Here is an 18779-nt window from a genome sequence, read left to right on the forward strand (position 1 = left end):
ACACTTAAATCTCTTACAGAATTTATTTTGACTTAGTATGTGGAATAGTTGTCAAAAGAAGATACTAATCATCATTTGAGAGGGAAAGAAAAGTGAGAGACAGGCAAATGAGGCTTTTTTAGACTGGACGTTAACAGCTAACAGATTTGGGGACTTTGCACTGGAGATGGGTGAAAATCAGGAAAGCAACATCAGGAGACTATGACTATTTTCTCTCACCACATTGGCTTTTCTTAATGCCCTGTCATGGTTAGAAAGTGCATTCAGCCTTCAGCGTTTCCCACTATAACCTGTGGTCATATCCATGAACATACTCATATTGCCTCCTTCGAAAGGAGGCAAGGACCATACTGTGCTTTGTACACCAAGCAGCTGGGCACTACCTCAGCTCTCGCCAGATTGAAGAGAATGTTAAAAACCTGCACTGTAAGAAATAAAGCCTGGGAAGACCAGGAGTCATTGCCAGGGGTGAAAGAACCACAGGATCAAGCAGTACGAGTGGGAATCAGGTGCAGTGGCTTGTGTAGGCAGTTTCCCAACAGATGTTTTATGAGGTTATGAGGACCGGTCAGAGGAGCTACAGCTCCATCCTCCAGTCTCCTGCTCATTCTGACTACGAATATTACTAATATGAACAACCATGTTCATGATGGCAAACTGCCAACAAAAACTGAAAAAATAAGTAAGAGCTTTGAAAATGTAGGGCATTTCTTCCTTTAATACATCATTTTATCAATGCAAGACTAACGGTTGTCATTCTAAGCTGAAGTTTCCAGTCTGTATTAGGTAAAGACCAAATGAAAATAGACACAGCTTACTCCCAAAGACAGATTCTCAAATACAGAAAAGATTGTCTGAATTTTCAATGGATTTCTGAGAAGATCATGACAGAATTTTCAAAGGAGTAATTTTTGGGTTGAAGTTACCAAGACCATAAGTATTTTCAAATTATGTTTATTAATTTAAATGAATCTGGATCAGGCCCCACAGTGAACTTTAGGAAATACCGTAAGTGCCCTTTATTGCATTAAGTGATAATTATTTCAGAAAGGACATAATTGTCATCAGATGGAAGAATCATTTAGCAGTTTGACCCCCTGTTGCAGTCATTTGGGTCTAAACAGCATTACACAGGGATTTTTGACAGAGAAGAGACGAAGGTAAGAGAAGAACCATTGTGATTTATAGAAAATAACACTGGTTCACCCGTTTCCTGGCTATGGTCATTAACAGTGTATAATTGTGCATAATCGTTGGTCCCGTTCCTAGTGCACATTCTTAGAGGCTGACTAATCTTTGCATCTGCATAGAAATTAAGATGCAAATATGAGTTGTGTTCATTGGTAAGACTAGTGTAAAGTAAACAAAGGGTGTTTCTATTGTATATTTAAGGTTGAGAAACCTATTTTGTGAACAGTATGCTATCAGTGAAGACTTCACAGTTATTAAGTAACTGCAAAAGGACGTGGTCAGGTCAATGATGGGTAAGGAAAAAGGCATACATAAAGAGCACAGCAGTGTTGGGATACTGATAGGCACTTGTGGTTGTCCCCATCTGGAAAAACTGCAATAATTCTCTCTGTATCACGACTCCCGTGTTTTAAAATAAAACAAAAAGTGGTGTGTGCAGGGGAAAGAGGGGCTGAATGCCAAGCAGTAATTTTAAGATGAAGAATATAGAAAAGTCAGAGGAAAATGGATGATTTAATTTCTCATCATTATTCTACTGAAGAATTAAATTTGCAAGGTCATGTTGCGGCTTATTCAGTCAGAGGCATATCAGTGAAGGTAACTGGATTCAGATGAGTTCCCATCCAAGAGATATTTAAAGAAGTGACTGTTCTCTAAATATATGTACAAAACAGCGTTGTCTACACTCACGTTGCATATTAAATCAAAGCTTGGCTTCCTGGAGTTAAAGGACCTTATTTTAGGCTCTTAACAAAAAACTGACCCAAGTTCTGAGATCCACCTTCCCACATTTACTTTATGAGATAGCACTGTATTTCATTTGCTATGGTTTCCATGTACTTCAGTCCTTTGTTTCTTTTTAAAATTCTCTACCAATACAGCAGAAATATGCTTTCCATGCCCCACTAATGCATAGTCATGGTAGAACAGACATGAAAAATACTGGTTACCTGTAACCAGACCCACGCATTTACTGAGCATAACAGATGAGTACTTTCTCTAATTCGTGTACTTAGCTGTATTTCAGATGTGTTTGCATTCAAATTCGGGAAGGAAAATTCAGAATATGGAAGAAAGAAAGGAAGGGGAATGGAGTTACTGTAGAAAAATTCTGATAGGATAATTTTTGAAAAACCTATATTGTGGCTTATTTTCAGGTGCTAATAAATTTTCCCTATTAACCTTCACCTTTTTTATTTTATTAGTTTTCTTGACCCGTTAATTGAATTGCAGAGAAAATTATCATGTTAGATCTTTTGAACTACCTGAGAAATGACTGTCAGCTGGTTTTGATTGAATTTGTTATTAACAGCTGACAGCCTTAGCTTTAGGAATCCAACTGTGATATGTAAAATTGATACCTCAGATTATTCTTCTAGCCAAACCCCTAATTTGCAGAGTCTTAAATGATTCAGTTTTTTAGTTTTTTCTTTTTCTTTTTTTTTTTTCCCAAAATGTATCCAGAGCTGTAGGGAGAAGAGCAATCTGGGCCCTAGCAATATGACAATACCCAGATTTTTATCTTCTTTCACAGGCAGAAGCATTTCAAAACCAAATTCAGATTAACCTCTGAATGAAAAGCAGAATCCATGCAACATTGAAATAGGTAGGATGGAAAGTATCCATCAACTTTATTCCTGTGTAACATCTCCTACTATACCCTCATATGGCTAAAACAATGTACAGCTTTAGGATATTTTGTGGAAAATTATATACAAATAGACATGGCAGGGAAATATAGTTACTTCTGTAATGGGGCAGAAAATATCCCACCTTTTCTTCTCTAACACACCTGCAATTCAGCAATCCAAATGTTCATAAACTGATCATTCAGGAAACATCTGGGAAAGAACTGCAGTCTAGAGCATGAACTTTTTCATATCATATAGGCTTCAAGAGCCTTTTAATTTTTTATCTAGAATAGGTAAACTGCTGCCCTGTCCCCCACACAGCCCCTTTCCCCCAAATCTGTGTCTACCTCAATAGAAAAAAACTTGCTGCTTTTGGAAAGTGGTGTTTGATCAAACAGACAATTTGAAATATTTACAGAAAACACATTGAGCAATAAATCCAGTTTTTCAAATCTCATGCTGGTTTGTGAAGCCATCATATGAGAGTTCCCTACCCTTTCTCTTAAACTCCCTCCTTAAATCCTGTGTGCCTTAATTCTAAGGATCCTTCAAGGCTCAACTGGTCCATGTGTGCATTGTATTTCATCTACTGCATCTCTATGAGCTAATCTCTTTAGGACAGTGCCTCAGCCCTTTGCCGTGTATCTCTTTTTGTATGTTGTAGCCCATGTGAGGACATACTGTAAATTAAATATTGCAAGAAGTGTACTGGACAAAATTAAGACCCTGTGAAAGCCATAAACCATTGGAGTGGTGAATTAGAGGCCAGCTCAGTACCCAAAATGCAATTTTAATACAAAAGCTTAAACATCATTCTAGTACTGCTTTTATCAACTGGATTCTATTATTATATACCACTTTTAAAAAATCAAGAGAAAACAGATGGGAAAGTGGAATTCTCTTTTGATACGTAAGTTGAACTCTAAGCATTGGAGAAATATTTATGACCCTAAAATGGGGCAAAAAGTGGTTTTGTCTGTGAGAAAAGGCTGTCTGACAGCAATATCCTTGCTTGATGAGAATTGGGGATTTCCCTTTTCAAGGTCAGGTAAACATTTAACAAATAGCTTTGAAAAATAAGCAACTGTGAAGGACACAAAGCCAGAATTACTCCACTTCTGTGGACACCTTGTGTATTGTGAAATTTAGCTTGCCAATGATGAGGCATCGATTTTATTGAATCTTTTACACCAAGATTACTTGATATAAAAATTTTAATCTTAAAAATGTTATACGCATTTGGTCTAGTATATACGGCAATCTGGCTTTTTATTTCTTTTAAAGAAAAATGAAAACATCAAAGTGGGGTTATAACAGCTTCTTTAGTTTTTTTTTTCCAGTATTCTAAATTATGCTTATTCACCCATACATTCCTTCTCTGAGTATTCATTTAGAAGGAAGGTTTTGCAATAGTCACATTTAATTTATCAGGGTACAATAATTTGTGTTTCCCAATCATCTTGCAGACTTTGGTTCATTATACTATTGTTTCACATGAGTAAGTTAGCAAAGTTTGGATTGATTGACTCTAATTAACTAAAACTGGTTCCAGGCTGTGCATCTATTGTCATGGTAGCTAGCCACAAAGCCCCAAACTGTTCAGTAATGGCAATATAACGTACTATCGATATGAAAACTCCAGCAAATGTTTAATGTTGGGCTTGTCAGCAAATGAAAAAAGCAATAGTGGAGGAGGGAGAAAAGGACATTAGGACAAGCGTGTCTCAGAAGGCTTGGGGGAAACGCAGCCTTCCAGAGCTGCTGGTGCCCTAATCTCTTCACTTATTGTCATCTGGGCCTCCAGCATGGAAAGAAATGCAAGCCAAGCTGGAGATGTGCACACTGTTCTGTAAAAGAAAAATTCACATTTTTTTTTGTTTAATAAACTCATAATGGACCCAAAAATCTAGACTGAGCTAAGACCTTCTGGAATAATGTATATGGACTTCCCCCTATGTATATTTTAAAGGCAGAATTCTTTTTTGTTTTGTTTTGTTAGTCCACTTGCATGATTTCTGAATCTGTTTTTTGTTTACTGCCATCAAGAGAATCTAACCACTATTAAATGCATCCCCTTACACGTGACCCTGGAAAACCAGCTGCATTGAAAGCCTAGGACAGCAAGCAAATATTCCTCTCTTTCCTTGTTCCTCAGTCTTTCCAAAATTAAGCAAAAGCAATGAGGACCTCAGAGGATGAGCTGCCTCTGCTGTGATTGGAGTGCAGCACCTTGGCACATCCAGAACGTGCAAGTCTGAAAGTGTAAAAGCTTTATACCATCTTTATACCACAGGCTGTCTACTCTCCAGAGATGCATCACCTGAAATATCAGCCTCTGTATATCATTACATGGAAAATTATAGTTAGGAGAACACTCACTGAAGGGCCAATGTCAAGCACAAAAGCTCAGAAATGCCAGGATGGTTTCCTTTGCTTGACCTGCCTGCCTGACTGCAGTGCTGCAGCCTCCAATGTCTTGTTCGGGAGCTATTTCTAAGATGAGACCTGTGGCAGCCACTGTTTACTGCTCCCAAGGAGCCATTGCTTACTGTGATGTTTAGTTCTTACTGTGTGCCATGGGGCTGTCTTCCCTGTTTTTAATGCATGTGATTCAAACCATGATTCAAGCACAGATATGGGAGGTGGTGGAGTCTCCTTCTCTGGAGACATTAAAAACCTGCCTGGACACATTCCTGTGCAACCTGCTCTAGGTGGACCTGCTTTGGCAGGGGGGTTGGATTGGATGATCTCCAGAGGTCCCTTCCAACCCCATATCATTCTGTGATTCTGTGATATGCCATTCAATTTTAATTTTCCTATGTCCTGTAACTGCAGGACATGTCACAACTCCACTCTCCATCGTGGGGAGTGCAGTCTCCCTTCTACAGACGCACTTTGTCCCAGCCTCGCACTATTGGCAGCACCTGCAGACTGCACCAGCGGGGAGCCGGTTTTACCCCGTGGTACCCAGCTGCCCTGGGGGCCGTGCAGGAGGGTTGCCCCATCGCCCGCTGGCTGCCAGCCCCTCTGCAGATGGCAGCGGCCAAGAGCTGACACCCCCCCCACCCACCCTGTACAACAGCAGCCTGGCTGCCTCTCATCTCCAGTCTTCATTCAGGCAAATATCTTCTATGTTCCTGTTTGCCAAAATTAGGACTTGGATTTTTATGGCACGACCGGTCTCAGCCTTTAACACAGATAGGCACCAGGGCGATCGGTGCCTGTAATTTTTCCAAGGCAGCACAACTCGTCGCAGGCTGTTTCCAAGCAGCTCTTTGCAGTTTCATTTCTTCCCTAGCCTGGACGGAGGGATTGAGAGCAAGGCTGGCAGGTAGGAGCCGCAGGGGGCCCTTTGGTCCTGTCGGGCGCACCCACGCAAGCTCCCATCAACGCTGGTGCAATTTACATCCCTGGGAGTGATGGAATTGGGTCCCGGAGCCTGGTGCCGGCCCTGCTCTGACTCGCTGTGCGCCTCCGGGCAAGTCGTTTAACACCAGGCTGTGATACCTCTCATTGAACTACACATTACACCAAAAAGGGTCTCACGGAAGTCAATGGAGCTACTTGTGGAGCGCTTGTACTTAGTAAGTGTGTCACAATCTGGCCTTCGCTTAAGTTTCCCCTTTTATAGGAAATTACAGACTCATTTCCAAGGTTGTGGGGCTTAATTAGTTTATGTTTGCAAAACACATCTTATTGCTGGTGAAAGGGAATAACCATTATGATGATGATGATGTGTTCAGTGCATGGCAAGGTCTTGGGTCTGTCTAGGCTTTGCTTCATTTATTCTGTTTAAAAAAAAAAAAAAAAAAAAAAAAGTCCTTCCTTTGCAATCATTTGAAAACCTATTTCTAGGAATGGTGCACTCATTCTTCTGTCAGTACTGCTAGGAAAAACAAAACAAAACAAAACAAAATAAAATAAAAAAAACCCAGAATCTCCTTGGGCAAAGTTCCCCAGAGACTGAGCCCAGGACCCAAACCTAGTCACCACCTCAGGGTGATGGGGCCTGACCAGCCGCAGCAAAGCTGTGATACGAGTGCTCTTCGGATCGTCTCGGTGGGTGACAACACTTTCCCAAATATAAACACCATTCCCTTTCCCCAACTCAAGATATATTCTTTTTTTTAACCCTAACATGTATCATACCTTTAAAACTCGGCATTAGCAAACAGTTTGTTTTTTCGTTAGCTGTAATCGGTCTTTTTGAATTCTGTTTTTTGTTGGGATTTTTTGTTTTTTTAATCCAAGTATGGTTCTCATGGTGTAGTAAATGACATTAGGCTTTTGTAAATTCTTGCAGAATATAACAGATCATTGGTTTTATAACACAGTCACTGCTTTTGCATTCTGATGAGATTATTAGTAGCAGCCTAGAATACAACATCCCTGCATACTGTTAGTTAAAAAAAATAAAAGTTTACTAAATGGTCTCTTGTCAACTGTATCTGAAAATCATTATAGTTTCTCTGGTTTCCTTTACATGGAGGGCTTCTTCTGTGAGCTGGTGGGTTACATCAGTATGAAGTTACAGAATTATTGTAGAGATGCTGTTTATTTCTCTATAGCTCTGTTTGTTTTTCTACACAAAACCAGTTTTTTAAGTATTTATAAATTGGTTGTAAAAATTGTTCACATGCCCAGACATGCAATATGGTATTTGAGCTCAGTAAATATATTTTTCCTTTCATATTTTAACTGCAATTACATTAGACATTTTTATCTCCTGTCAAAGCAAATACAAATCAAGCCGTTTTCTGATCTTTTCACACATCCTGTCTTGCAGCCCTAAGGCAGTTTCATTTGCCAATGAAGACACGAACCATCTGATCTTTTCAGGCCAAATTCCCTCTCTTCCACCCTGCATTGCAGCTCCCGTTGTAGGTCTGGCGTGGGCTTCCCCCCATCGCGAGCTGGTGACCCACATGTGGCACCGACTGGGGGCCATGCTTCAGACCCTGCTCACCGAGCAGAGGGGAAGGGAGAATTTTAAGCTTGAATATATTTTAAAGAGGCTAAAAATGCTGGAATTAAAAGCTGGCTACTGATATGCAGCGTTTTCTCTGCTTCCATACTGTTATTAACATACATCTGTATTAACACGATGACAGTCCACCCTACAAATTGATACAATACCAAATAAAGAGCCTGCACTGTGCACTGTAATGACTCTACAGGAGCCATTACATCTGATATAGTCAATATTATACATTTTTTAAAAATGTATGAATGCATATTTAACTGAGAGATCTGATCTGCTCCAGCAGTTCTGGTCTATCAGAAACATAATATGCATTTTAAAAAACTGCTGGCATACATTTTACATTTTTACCTGAGAGGCCGAACATGAGGTCACATATAAATGTTTTATTTTCTGTGCCTGCCCATGACTTGTTTGCTTCAAAATGAAACAAAAATAAGTGGGAAAGCTGATGAAGTCCTGGCTCCATGGCCTCGCTCTCCCATCCCCTTTGCACCTCCCTCCAGCAGCTTTTGCTCCATGTCCCCGTAGGTACATTTGCTTTTTGCACAGCTGAGAGGAGTGACCAGCCTGTGTCTCAGCAGAAGGAGCATCACTGGGTCTTTGCTGATGGTCTTAGAGCTGACGGCTGTGCCACCAGCCGCACAGAAAGTGGGGCTGTGGGATGTCACCAGTGCCCATAGTAGTTACCTGAGCTGTGCAGGGAGGGGGGTGGTTTTGTGGATATTGCTGGTGGGAGGCGTTGAACAGTCCCAGGCACCTCCAGCTCTTCGGAAGGTGCTGTTGTTCCCCCCCTGTGGCTGCTGGCCCATCTGACCTATTTTGGATGTTGTGAGCAGAGGACATACACGTTCAGCCATCCTCATCATGAGAGACGGGGTAAAAGAAGGGATGCAAAGGCACCTGCACATTTATATTTTAGAAAAGCAACCTTTGCTTTTACTGCTACTGTGAAAATGCTTGCATGTTAAAAATACATATAAGAAGTCTCATTGCAGGGTGGCAGAGTGCTGGGGCAGGCTGCCCAGAGAGGTTGTGGAGTCTCCTTCTCTGGAGAGGTTCAAAACCCGCTTGGATGCGCTCCTGTCCAACCTGCTCTAGATGGACCTGCTCTGGCAGAGGGTTAGACTACATGATCTCCAGAGGTCCCTTCCAACCCCTACCATTCTGTGATTCTGTGATTGCCTTTCCCACCTGTATCTGCATGCACAAGTGTTCCCATACTCTCATCAGGCTAATGAAGAACATGGATTAACTCTGTGACTTCCTGGGGATTTGCAGCTACTCCTTGTCCTCAGGAAACATTCCTCCTTCTCACCCGTTACAGCCCTCTTTGGCTTCCTCCTTTATATATTTACAGAGCTTTTACATTCTCCCACCTGTGTGCAAAAAACCTAAATAGTGTAATCAGTAGAAGAGCATACATAAACATTTTTGTTATTAATGACTCCTATAGATCCATGGATGTGCACGGTAGTTTTGAGGCTAAATGTAGCTTGCCCACATAAGGAGGATTTGGATTGCAATGCCACCAATGTTGCCAGCTCTGTAGCAAATCTTACTCATGGATTTTCCCTTAAAGCACTCATTCCTGGAGTCAGGTGATCATGCGAGCAGCTTGGGTTTCTGAACAAAACCTGGTTTCTGTCATATGCAGCTGAAAGGCTCTAGCATCACAATATCAAGAGTCAGATATGCTTAGTTGTGTCAATATTTGTGGTTCTTTTATCAGGCACCATGTGGGGAGATGCAAAGACACACTTTAAGGGGCGTGTGGAGGCTACACGTACACTGTGGGCAAAGTCGGCTGGTGTAAGGCACGTCACATCAGCTCTTCAAACACCTACAAAGGTGTGTTTCAGAGCAGCCTGGTTGGTGATGGCAGCTGTAACTGTTTTAGGGGCTGTAGGTAAATGTGGATTTCAGAGAAACAGTTGGTGACAGTAGGGGGTTTGGGGACACTTTTGAGTGGAGGTGCAGCTTCTTGAACCCTGTGCTTCCTGGGTCAGAGGATCTGGGTGTGGGTGCATGTGCTACTGGGGTATGTCCTACTGTAATACTATAATTAAAAAGCTACTAATGCAAGTGCTGAGTGGTTGTTCAGTGCTGGGTAAGCCTGAAAGATGACTGTCCTTTGCTGATGGAGCTTCAGCCTAGAGACGGCCAACCGCTTAAACTAGTGAACAACTCGGGGCAGCACAGAAGAAAAACGTTTTACAAACAGTCCCTGATCTTACAGTTATCTCCCATTCTCTTATCAGAAGAGTAATTCAGTGTGCAAATATTATTAAAGAAGAAATGTATGAAATAATGAGGAATCATTTCTGTCAAATGGATATAAGATGCTAATTGGTGATGTACTGAATCCCAGAGATGCTTGACATTCAAAAAGTGAGTGAAGTACGGCAGAGCATTTGTATAGGCCATCTGGAGATGTACACCATACTCTACACTTGATGAGAAAGTGGCATTAAACTGAAATTTCTGATTCCAAGACCTAAATATGCATCACTCCAGGCTTCAAATTTCATAGATTGCTGGGAAGATCACAGATAAACAGCAATCTGGCACATCTCCGACTAGAGGGAAAGAAATGCTTTGTGCTCCATTCCTTACAAAATTAGTAATGATTTGAAGAACTTCCATAAACTTACAAAGCAAAAACTTCAGAGCTCACATTCCTATTTAAACACTGTTCTGGCTCCTGGGGTAATTGGACTGTGAAATCTCTGTGCAGACGTGGATATCCAAAATACCATATCAGCAAACTGCGGTACCATTACAGAGGGAACAGCACGCAAAGCACAGCCAGAAACACCATACAAACCCACATGGTGATGCCTTCAGTTCTTTCATGACATCACGATGTCTCTGGAAAGAGGACAAAAAAGTTGTAAAAGCAGGTAGTAGCAGTAGTTGTTCAACATCTCCTTTTCCTAGTTTCCAGAAATCTGTAGCTTATGTCACTAAACAATTTTTGTTCTTGCTAAAATTTGCTCTTGCAAAGCACTTATACAGCATATTAAACCTTAAGATGATCCAGATGGTAGTGTCGAAGACATTACATTGCAAATGTATACACTGCTACTGTCTTCAGACATTGTTGTCAATTCTTTGCAGTGCTGTCAGCCCTACAGGCTATGTATGTCCTGAATCCGCTATGTTAGTTCCTGTACCAACACAGAGCTACGAGTGAATCACAGCCCAGATAGCCTGCAACTGGGCTACATAGTGGGGGGGACTTACTGGGGGGCTACGTAGTAGGGGGCTACGTAGTGGGAGACTTTCAGGTAGAGGCAAGGCAGAGCTCTCAGCAGAGCAGCCATAGAATTGGTGTCAATTTTTATAAGTACCCGAGGGAAAAAGAAAAACCTCAAGATAACAAAGAATTGGATCCACTGATGTTTGTATAACGCTATTCCCAAGCTTGAAGAACAACAATGGAGAAAGTGAGGAAGTGCTTGCTCGGATGTAGCAGCTGGGCAGGGGAGCTGCTCGCATGGGCCAGGGTCAACATCTCACCAGGGTCAAGGACATCTAGGACATAGTAGTTTTGTTTGGAGGGTGGAAATCTTGAGAAATTACATAAATAGAGGTTTAGATATGGCGTTGGCACAACTACAACGAACAAGGTCAAAGCTGAACCCAGGTCACAGTGACCGACAGAATGATGATGGTGTAGATCAAAACCAGAGAAAGCAGGGAGACTTTTGAAGGGAAAAAATAAGATTACTGTTTTTGTCACCTCAGCCTTGAACTGAGCTTTGAGCAGGCAGGGTATTCTCAGTGGAAGGTCTGTCCTCTGGCAGTGGTATTGTTGTAGTGATAATAATTCAAAGAAATTAGTAGATAAGTAGTACTTAGACCAGCTGATAAGTTCAGAGTAAATATAGTCTCTAAGGTGTAGAAACCATTCTACAGCTCATTTTCAGTAGCCCTTGTTGGGACAAAATATGGTACCAAGGAGCTTCTCACACAGCCTCTGGCATGTTGTAAGGAATCATTGTCAAAAGACTGAGAGATATTTCACTTCTCCAACGTGTTATGGTGTCTGTTTATGCTGAAGATGCGGTTTCACATCTGGTTCCAAAGTATTTGGAACTGCATCACACTCATCATGACGCAAATCACTACGCCAGCACAAGCTCATTCCGTTGCTTCAAATTGTTCACAAATTTGACATAATCTAGATCCTGAAGGAATGGGTGTTTACATACTGCTCTAATTTTATAATGGATCAGGTATTGTCTGTCCTCCTGCACAAAGCTGGTATAAACATTGTGTTGTGCTTTCAGACCAGGTCTCTGGGAGTGGAGCTGTGTGCTTTGCCTGCTTCACATCTGACCTTGACAATTTGGGGATCTGTTCCTAAATGGATCCAGGATTAATTAATGTAAAAGCATGCTCTGGCAGCAAGGATGTCATACTAATAACTCACCAGCATGCCAGGTGGAAGAGCTCCAGAGATCAACTTGTCTGCTCCTCTGCCACAAGACCAAAAAGAGTGAAACCAGAACAAAAAAACCCAGAAAATTCGCCTGACCTCTTCTTTACAATTCCCCAGTGCTGGCAACTCCATAATTTCCCTGAACAATTTGTGACTACACTCCACCGCTCTTTTCTCCAGAAAGGTTTTCCCAATGTCTAAATGCAGTCTTCATTAATACCTATTGAATTTATCACTTCCTGTCCTACCAATTAGGTTATACTCTTAGCATTAGGCTTTGATCATTTATTGTTAACACAGATTTCAATGGATTTATAGAGTTGTCAGACACACTATTTGTGAACAACTTTCAATTGGGTAATTAATCATTGCATCTGTTTTCTGTTATTGTGATTCCAATTCGCATGTGTATACATGATTGATTTTTAGGCACACAAATGGTCCCATTAAAGACTATGACACTTGTGGATTCACAGCTGAGCACATACTTAAAGGTTTGCAGAGTCAGGATTACGGTAGAAATCACATTGTTGCATAAAAATCCTCTCATTTCAGTTCTGGACTTCAGTTTTCTCAGATCATAGGTAGTCCTTCAAACCAGAAGTGCTGAAAAGTCATTACTGACATTCAGTAACTTTATAAGTCAGTAACTGGTTTACGGCTACACCAAAATGACCATGGTGCTGATACTGTCACAGACAAAGGGTGCTTTGACAGACTGGATCATCATTAGCAGGACAGTATATGTAAAAATAAATCAAAAACTGTTTTCATCCTTAAAATATTTTTATAAAAATCATCTGCTATAGATACTCAACATTCCTCCATAATAATTGCAGATGACTTTCAAAATTCTGGAAAATAAATATATCACTAAAGACTGATTTAACTAAGACACAAATAATATTAGGTTATGACCTCAAATTAATACTTTAAACTAGATGACTTCAGGGAATGTCTTCAGAGATGTCTTCAGAGATTACTGAGATTTTGAAATACGTGTTATTTTGCTCATTCCATGGGTGGTGATTAAAAAGTATTCAGACTAGGAAAGTTACTGGGAGAAATTATTAGAAAACATTTTATTGTGATTTGAATGAAGAATACAGCTCTATAATAAAATTGCACTAACTGAGCTGTCTATGCATTACGCTTTTTTAAAATTTGATCATAAATTTTGAATTTCTGAGAATCCTAGGTTCTCAATACTGGTGAAATTTGTCAAATCTGTAGCAGATGCTGCAAATAGTTACAAGGTTAGACAAGATGCAGATCCCTTGCTCTCAGCATAAGGGTGTAATAGTCAAATGCCACAGAGAAAAATAAAATCCTGGAGAAGAGAAGGGATGCACCTAAGAGTGACCCTGATTGTCCTTGGAGTGGGCTCAGTAACTCCTCTGAAAATGCTGGAAAAGCATAGACTGGAACATTGCTGGAAAGGCCAAGGAACAGTCAGTCTACAGGCTGATTTATTCAGGGCTTAGGATCTAACACAGAGGTTCGATGCATTGGATGTATCTGCCAGCACACACAAGAGAAGCTACAAGAACTTGTGTTTCTGCTGCTTTCCACTTCTCCTGTTTCAAGCACAGGCTGAACCCTTGCCAACAGGGAGGGACAACACCACAGTACGCAGCAAGGAGCCAAGTCTCTCCTAGCCCCCCCAGTGAAGAAATTGGGAGGGGAGAGCACGTGCTCAGTGTTGTTTTCTCCCCATTAAGGACAGGCAGCTGCAGGGGCTCTTTCACTGGGGAGCTGCCTCATTCTCCCCAACCTCGGCTCCCAGCCAGCCAAAGGCACCAAGCAAAAGACAATGTGTGTTTTCCTGAGTTTCAGGACGTATCTCTGTCTGTGCATCGAGATGTGTGTGGCTGTGCCTGCTCTCTGTGGCTGAGCTTCAGAGAGCACATGAACAGCCGATGCTATTTGTCTCTTGGCACCCCTGTGCACAGCAGCATCATGCCGCAAAAGCACCTTGCTCCTCTCCTGTAGCTCCAGGACGTTCCCACCTGGCACCAATGCCAGAGCCCCTTTGCTATGAATGAGGTGAAGGATATCACTGAGGCTAAGGCATTAGTAGGACTAGCTACTGCCCTCTTCTTTGGGCAGCATTGATGGTGGCAGCAGGATCTGGTGTAGTGGAGCTTGGGCTGAGCTCTTCGCTTTCCTGACAATTAGCCTGGAAACCATCCTATGCTGATTATCTGCTCCCCCCATTAACTCACTGTGGGAAAAACACTAAGGCAAGAGGAAGAAAAGAACAAACTGCCATTTCTTTGTGGCTCTTACCTGCCTGACAAGAATCCAGGGAAGGGTCTTTCTCTCCTTTTCCCCAGGGAAAGCCAAGCTGGGCTTGACCACTGGCAGACAGGAGGGAAACACTGCCGTGCCAAGTTTACCCACCCATGTAAAATACCAAACAAATACCATGTTTGCTCGTGTAACCATCTCAGCAGCAAATGCTCTCATTCTGGTCATGTGTGACTTTGCTCTCATAAGTCTCAGGTGCTACTTGGAGGCTTCAGCTCCTTGGGTTTCTCTCTGGGCTCAGCAGAACCACAGGCAAAGGCCCTTCACACACTTACAGGGCTGAAAGACAAAAACCAAGCCATCATGTTGCATGGGCTTGGGAGAAGCCATGTCCTTTCATGGGCTGGCTGCCAGTAGGGAGAGAATCTACCAGCAGCTCTGCCAGCCTCTTCCCGTGAGTCATAGCACACAATTGGAGTCCCCATGGGACCCACTGCTAGGAGACACACACACGTAGCCAGAAGCAGCGTAGGGCATGTCTTGATTCTTCACCTCTTGGTGGACCCCTTGCAGCTCACCAGATGATCTGCAGGGCTCTGTGTTCCCAACAAAATCTCTGCACAGACCCTACAGGAGGGACAAGTGCCATGGGGGCCACAAAGTGCAACAGGAGCCCCATCGCTGCCCGCCTCCAGGAAAGCGCTACCCCCAGTGACACTGAGGGTTCCGGCCCTTGTGGTGGTCTGCCCGTCCATCCAATCTGCTCAGCAGCAATGCCAACCCCATGGGCATGTCTCCTGCCCAGCTTGCTGAGATGATGTCCTATCCCTTCTTGACCCTTACTATCTTGCTTTTATCCGTGGATTTCAATGCTGAGGTGGATATGACTGCTGCTTCCAGCTCCCTCAGCAGTGTGCCACCTTGGCTTTCCATAGTCTGCTGCTGAGCCAACATTTCCGCATGAGAAAGGGGAGAAGTTTGAGAAAAAAAGCGATGAAATGGAGAAAGAAAACTGTTGTTACCTATTACAACATACTACATGAATGTGACATTGAAGGTGTGAATGTAAAAGGCCCCTCTTCTACATTCTAACTTCAGCAGTCTCTTCCAACCTAGACAATTCTATGATTCTATGATTCTATGATTTTGCAAAAGGCAAAACGTAGAAGTTAGGCCCCTCACTTTTAAACAAGCAATAAATAATATATTAAATTGCTAAGTGGCAATACAAAATACTCTCGTCGTCTGGCGTAACCTCTGTTTGTAGATTACCTCAGTACATGTAATTGAGGCCAGGAGGGGAATCTCTTGGAGATTTCTGTTCACATTTCTTCTCTCACCATCACTCTTTCTGTTTTTTTTCTGATGTGTTTTATACTTGCCTTTTTCTTGGCAACAGCGGCACAGCATCCATAGAAGATGCAAAATCAAGCAGTCTGACAGCTTTAGATACCTGAGTTCACTAACAGACATCTACCTTTTTTTGGTGAGTTGCACAGTGCTATGTGCTTCATTTGGATGTGTTGGAATCAACCTTGTTTTGGTTAAGGAGGTGTTTAATTAAAAGGACAAAATGTTAGCAATTCGGTAAATATCACATTAATTTCAAAGACTGTAATTACTAAACATGCATTAGTAAAAGAATCATAAATGCTACTCATAGTTGTTATTTAAAAAATTGCTTAGCTCTTAAGAATGATTATACAGTCGTTACAGTTTGTCTTGTTACAGACATATTTCAAGTATTTTACAGTGAGTTGCCTGTTCATCACCAGCCACCACATTGCAGCATCTGGGGTACAGCAGTCCCTCCACTCTAGTTGCCGTTTAAACCTTTGCCACAATGAACGCTGCTGTGATGCCTGCAGAATTCCCCAGGCTGCCTGCAAGGACCTTCTGAGCATGTCAGACACGCTCCCAGTGTTCCCAGCAGTGCAGTGTGGAGTGGTGGTGTGAGGACAGGATCATGAAGGTGTTAGCACTGGCATCATAATGAGTGTGAGATAGTTATATATGGGTTTCTTAATGCTCCTCTCCTGGAAGAAACTGACATAGTGATGCCTCTTTCCACAGGGCGTTTGCATCACCCTATGTCATACCAGAAGATGTATGAAAGATGTAGAAGTGTGCAATATATATGCTGCTTGGTTCAATAAGTTAGCTTTTCAGTTCTCCAGAATTTAAATAATTGTCTAGTAAATCCCATCTGTTATTCAGGGTAATTTCTATTGAATCCCATTGGTTTCACCCGTATTATCTTCTCCAAGTTCCACTGCTCATGGTGAGTCAGCATGGTCTAAAAGGCTGAGTGTGAGGAGCCAGAAATGAGACATTTTTCCAGGAGGAAAAGTACATAAGCAGGATGTCCTTTCCAGATGCTGAGTTAGGGAATTTCATTTCGCTTAGCTAAATTCCCTTTGCAGTTTCTGGTAGGTGCAAAATTTTTCTTTATGCTCTGTTATAAACTCCTCTTCTGTTGTGCACTGGTGAATACTGGAACCTCTGGCTCCAGGTTGCATTTCAAGGGTAAGTGGAGTCATATTTGTTTCTGTTTCTTTGTATTTGTAAATGCTTTGGAGTCCTTCTCCATAGAAGGTGCTGCAGAAAGTGTAAACTATATTTTAGTATTATGTGCACCATCACTTGCAGGGGAAGTTCTAAATATATTTCACTCTCATTGTAGTCTATCAAGTTAATGTAATTATTAACATTAAGGCTTTTTATAAATCAGCTGAGGGATCCAAATTTTTTTTTCTCCAAATCATATAGAATTGAATAAACCTAAATGCAGAGACAGTCCACAAACCCCCATTTTAGTCTCTCTAAGATTTTTGTTGCTCTTCTTCATTTTCTTAAAAAAGTAAAAAAAAGACAGGTAGCAGTAGTAGGTTTACAGTATGGCCAGGTAGATTGCAGAAAAGCCACCTCTGGAATTCTCCAGTATAATCCTCAAGGGTGAAGATGTGGGGTTGGGTTTTTGGGTGTTTTGGTGGTTTTTTTTTGTTAATTGAGTATATTCAATTCTGCATGATTTGGAGAAAAAACTCTCATCACCCATGGCCAGCTCATCACTTCATCACTCAGGCCAGCTGAGGATTCAGTAGCATGTCTTTGTACTCCAGCAATTTTCCTATGCCGCCAAATCTCCGGTAAACAAGTGTGAGTGACCATCTCACTAGAGGTTGTTAGAGACTGGAGATCTTAGAGATGGCAGAGATTAGGCTCGAGGTGGTGAATGGCCCCAGGGTGTTTGAGTGCACCATGTGATAACTATCCTGTTCACCTGAAGCTCAACTCTACATTATTTGCTCTGGTCACATTTTTTACAGCTGAACTTGATGCAAGTAAGGAGATGCAAGTAAGGAGTAGTGCAGGTTTATGACAGTATGAGGCTGAAGAGAGCTTGTGTGGGACAACACGAAGAAGGCTGCTAGGACTCAGGATGAATGCAAAGTCTCTATTCTGAATAAAACAGGCCATGGGCTGTTCTCCAGTCCCATAGCCACCAAGCATGGCACAGCTTGTATCCGCACTCTCTTGTCCATCCAGGACAGCATGGCTGTACCCAGGAATGGCCTCTGGCTCATGACACCACTTCAGCTGTGGTGGGGGACTGCCTGGGAGAACACTCGTTGGCATTGCCCTCATGCCAGGGTGCGATGAAACAGTGTGGACAGGAGTGGGTAGTTCTTGAGCCAATGCCCTGGCTCTGATTTAATTACCAGTACAGACACGGCTGAAGTCGTACTGTGGAGATCTCCTCGGTCTCTGCACAGCGGCAATGGATGGTTTAGATTAGTGAAAATGATGATATCTGTGGGCAAGATGGCCCAAGTCTATCCCATTGGCAATGGGATAGACTAAGGAGGCAGTAAACCTCTGGCAAAATGAGGAGAAAATGATCACGGCATCATAGTGCACTGCTGCTCTTCTCCCTCCTGGCCCAAAGCAGTAAAACAGCAGCTGCCCAGCTGTGCAGCAGGTCACTGTGTTACACAGGTGCTTGTCATCCTTGAAATTTGTCAGCTTTTTCATATGCTGGTGAAAACATCCACCTTATACTTGCTTGTTCCCCGATACTGGGCCCCCCAGTACAGGAAAGACATCAAACTGGAGCAAATTCAGTGGAGGCCACTAGGGATTGGAGCACTTGTCCTGTGAGGAGAGGGGGCAAGTGGACTAGGGCTTGCTCAGCCTGAAGATGAGACAGCTTCAGGGGCACCTAACAACAGCCCTCCAGCACCTATGGGGAAGTCATCAAGAAGATGGAGCTGGTCTC

Source organism: Numenius arquata, chromosome 4, assembly GCF_964106895.1.
Source record: "Numenius arquata chromosome 4, bNumArq3.hap1.1, whole genome shotgun sequence".
NCBI lineage: Eukaryota > Metazoa > Chordata > Aves > Charadriiformes > Scolopacidae > Numenius > Numenius arquata.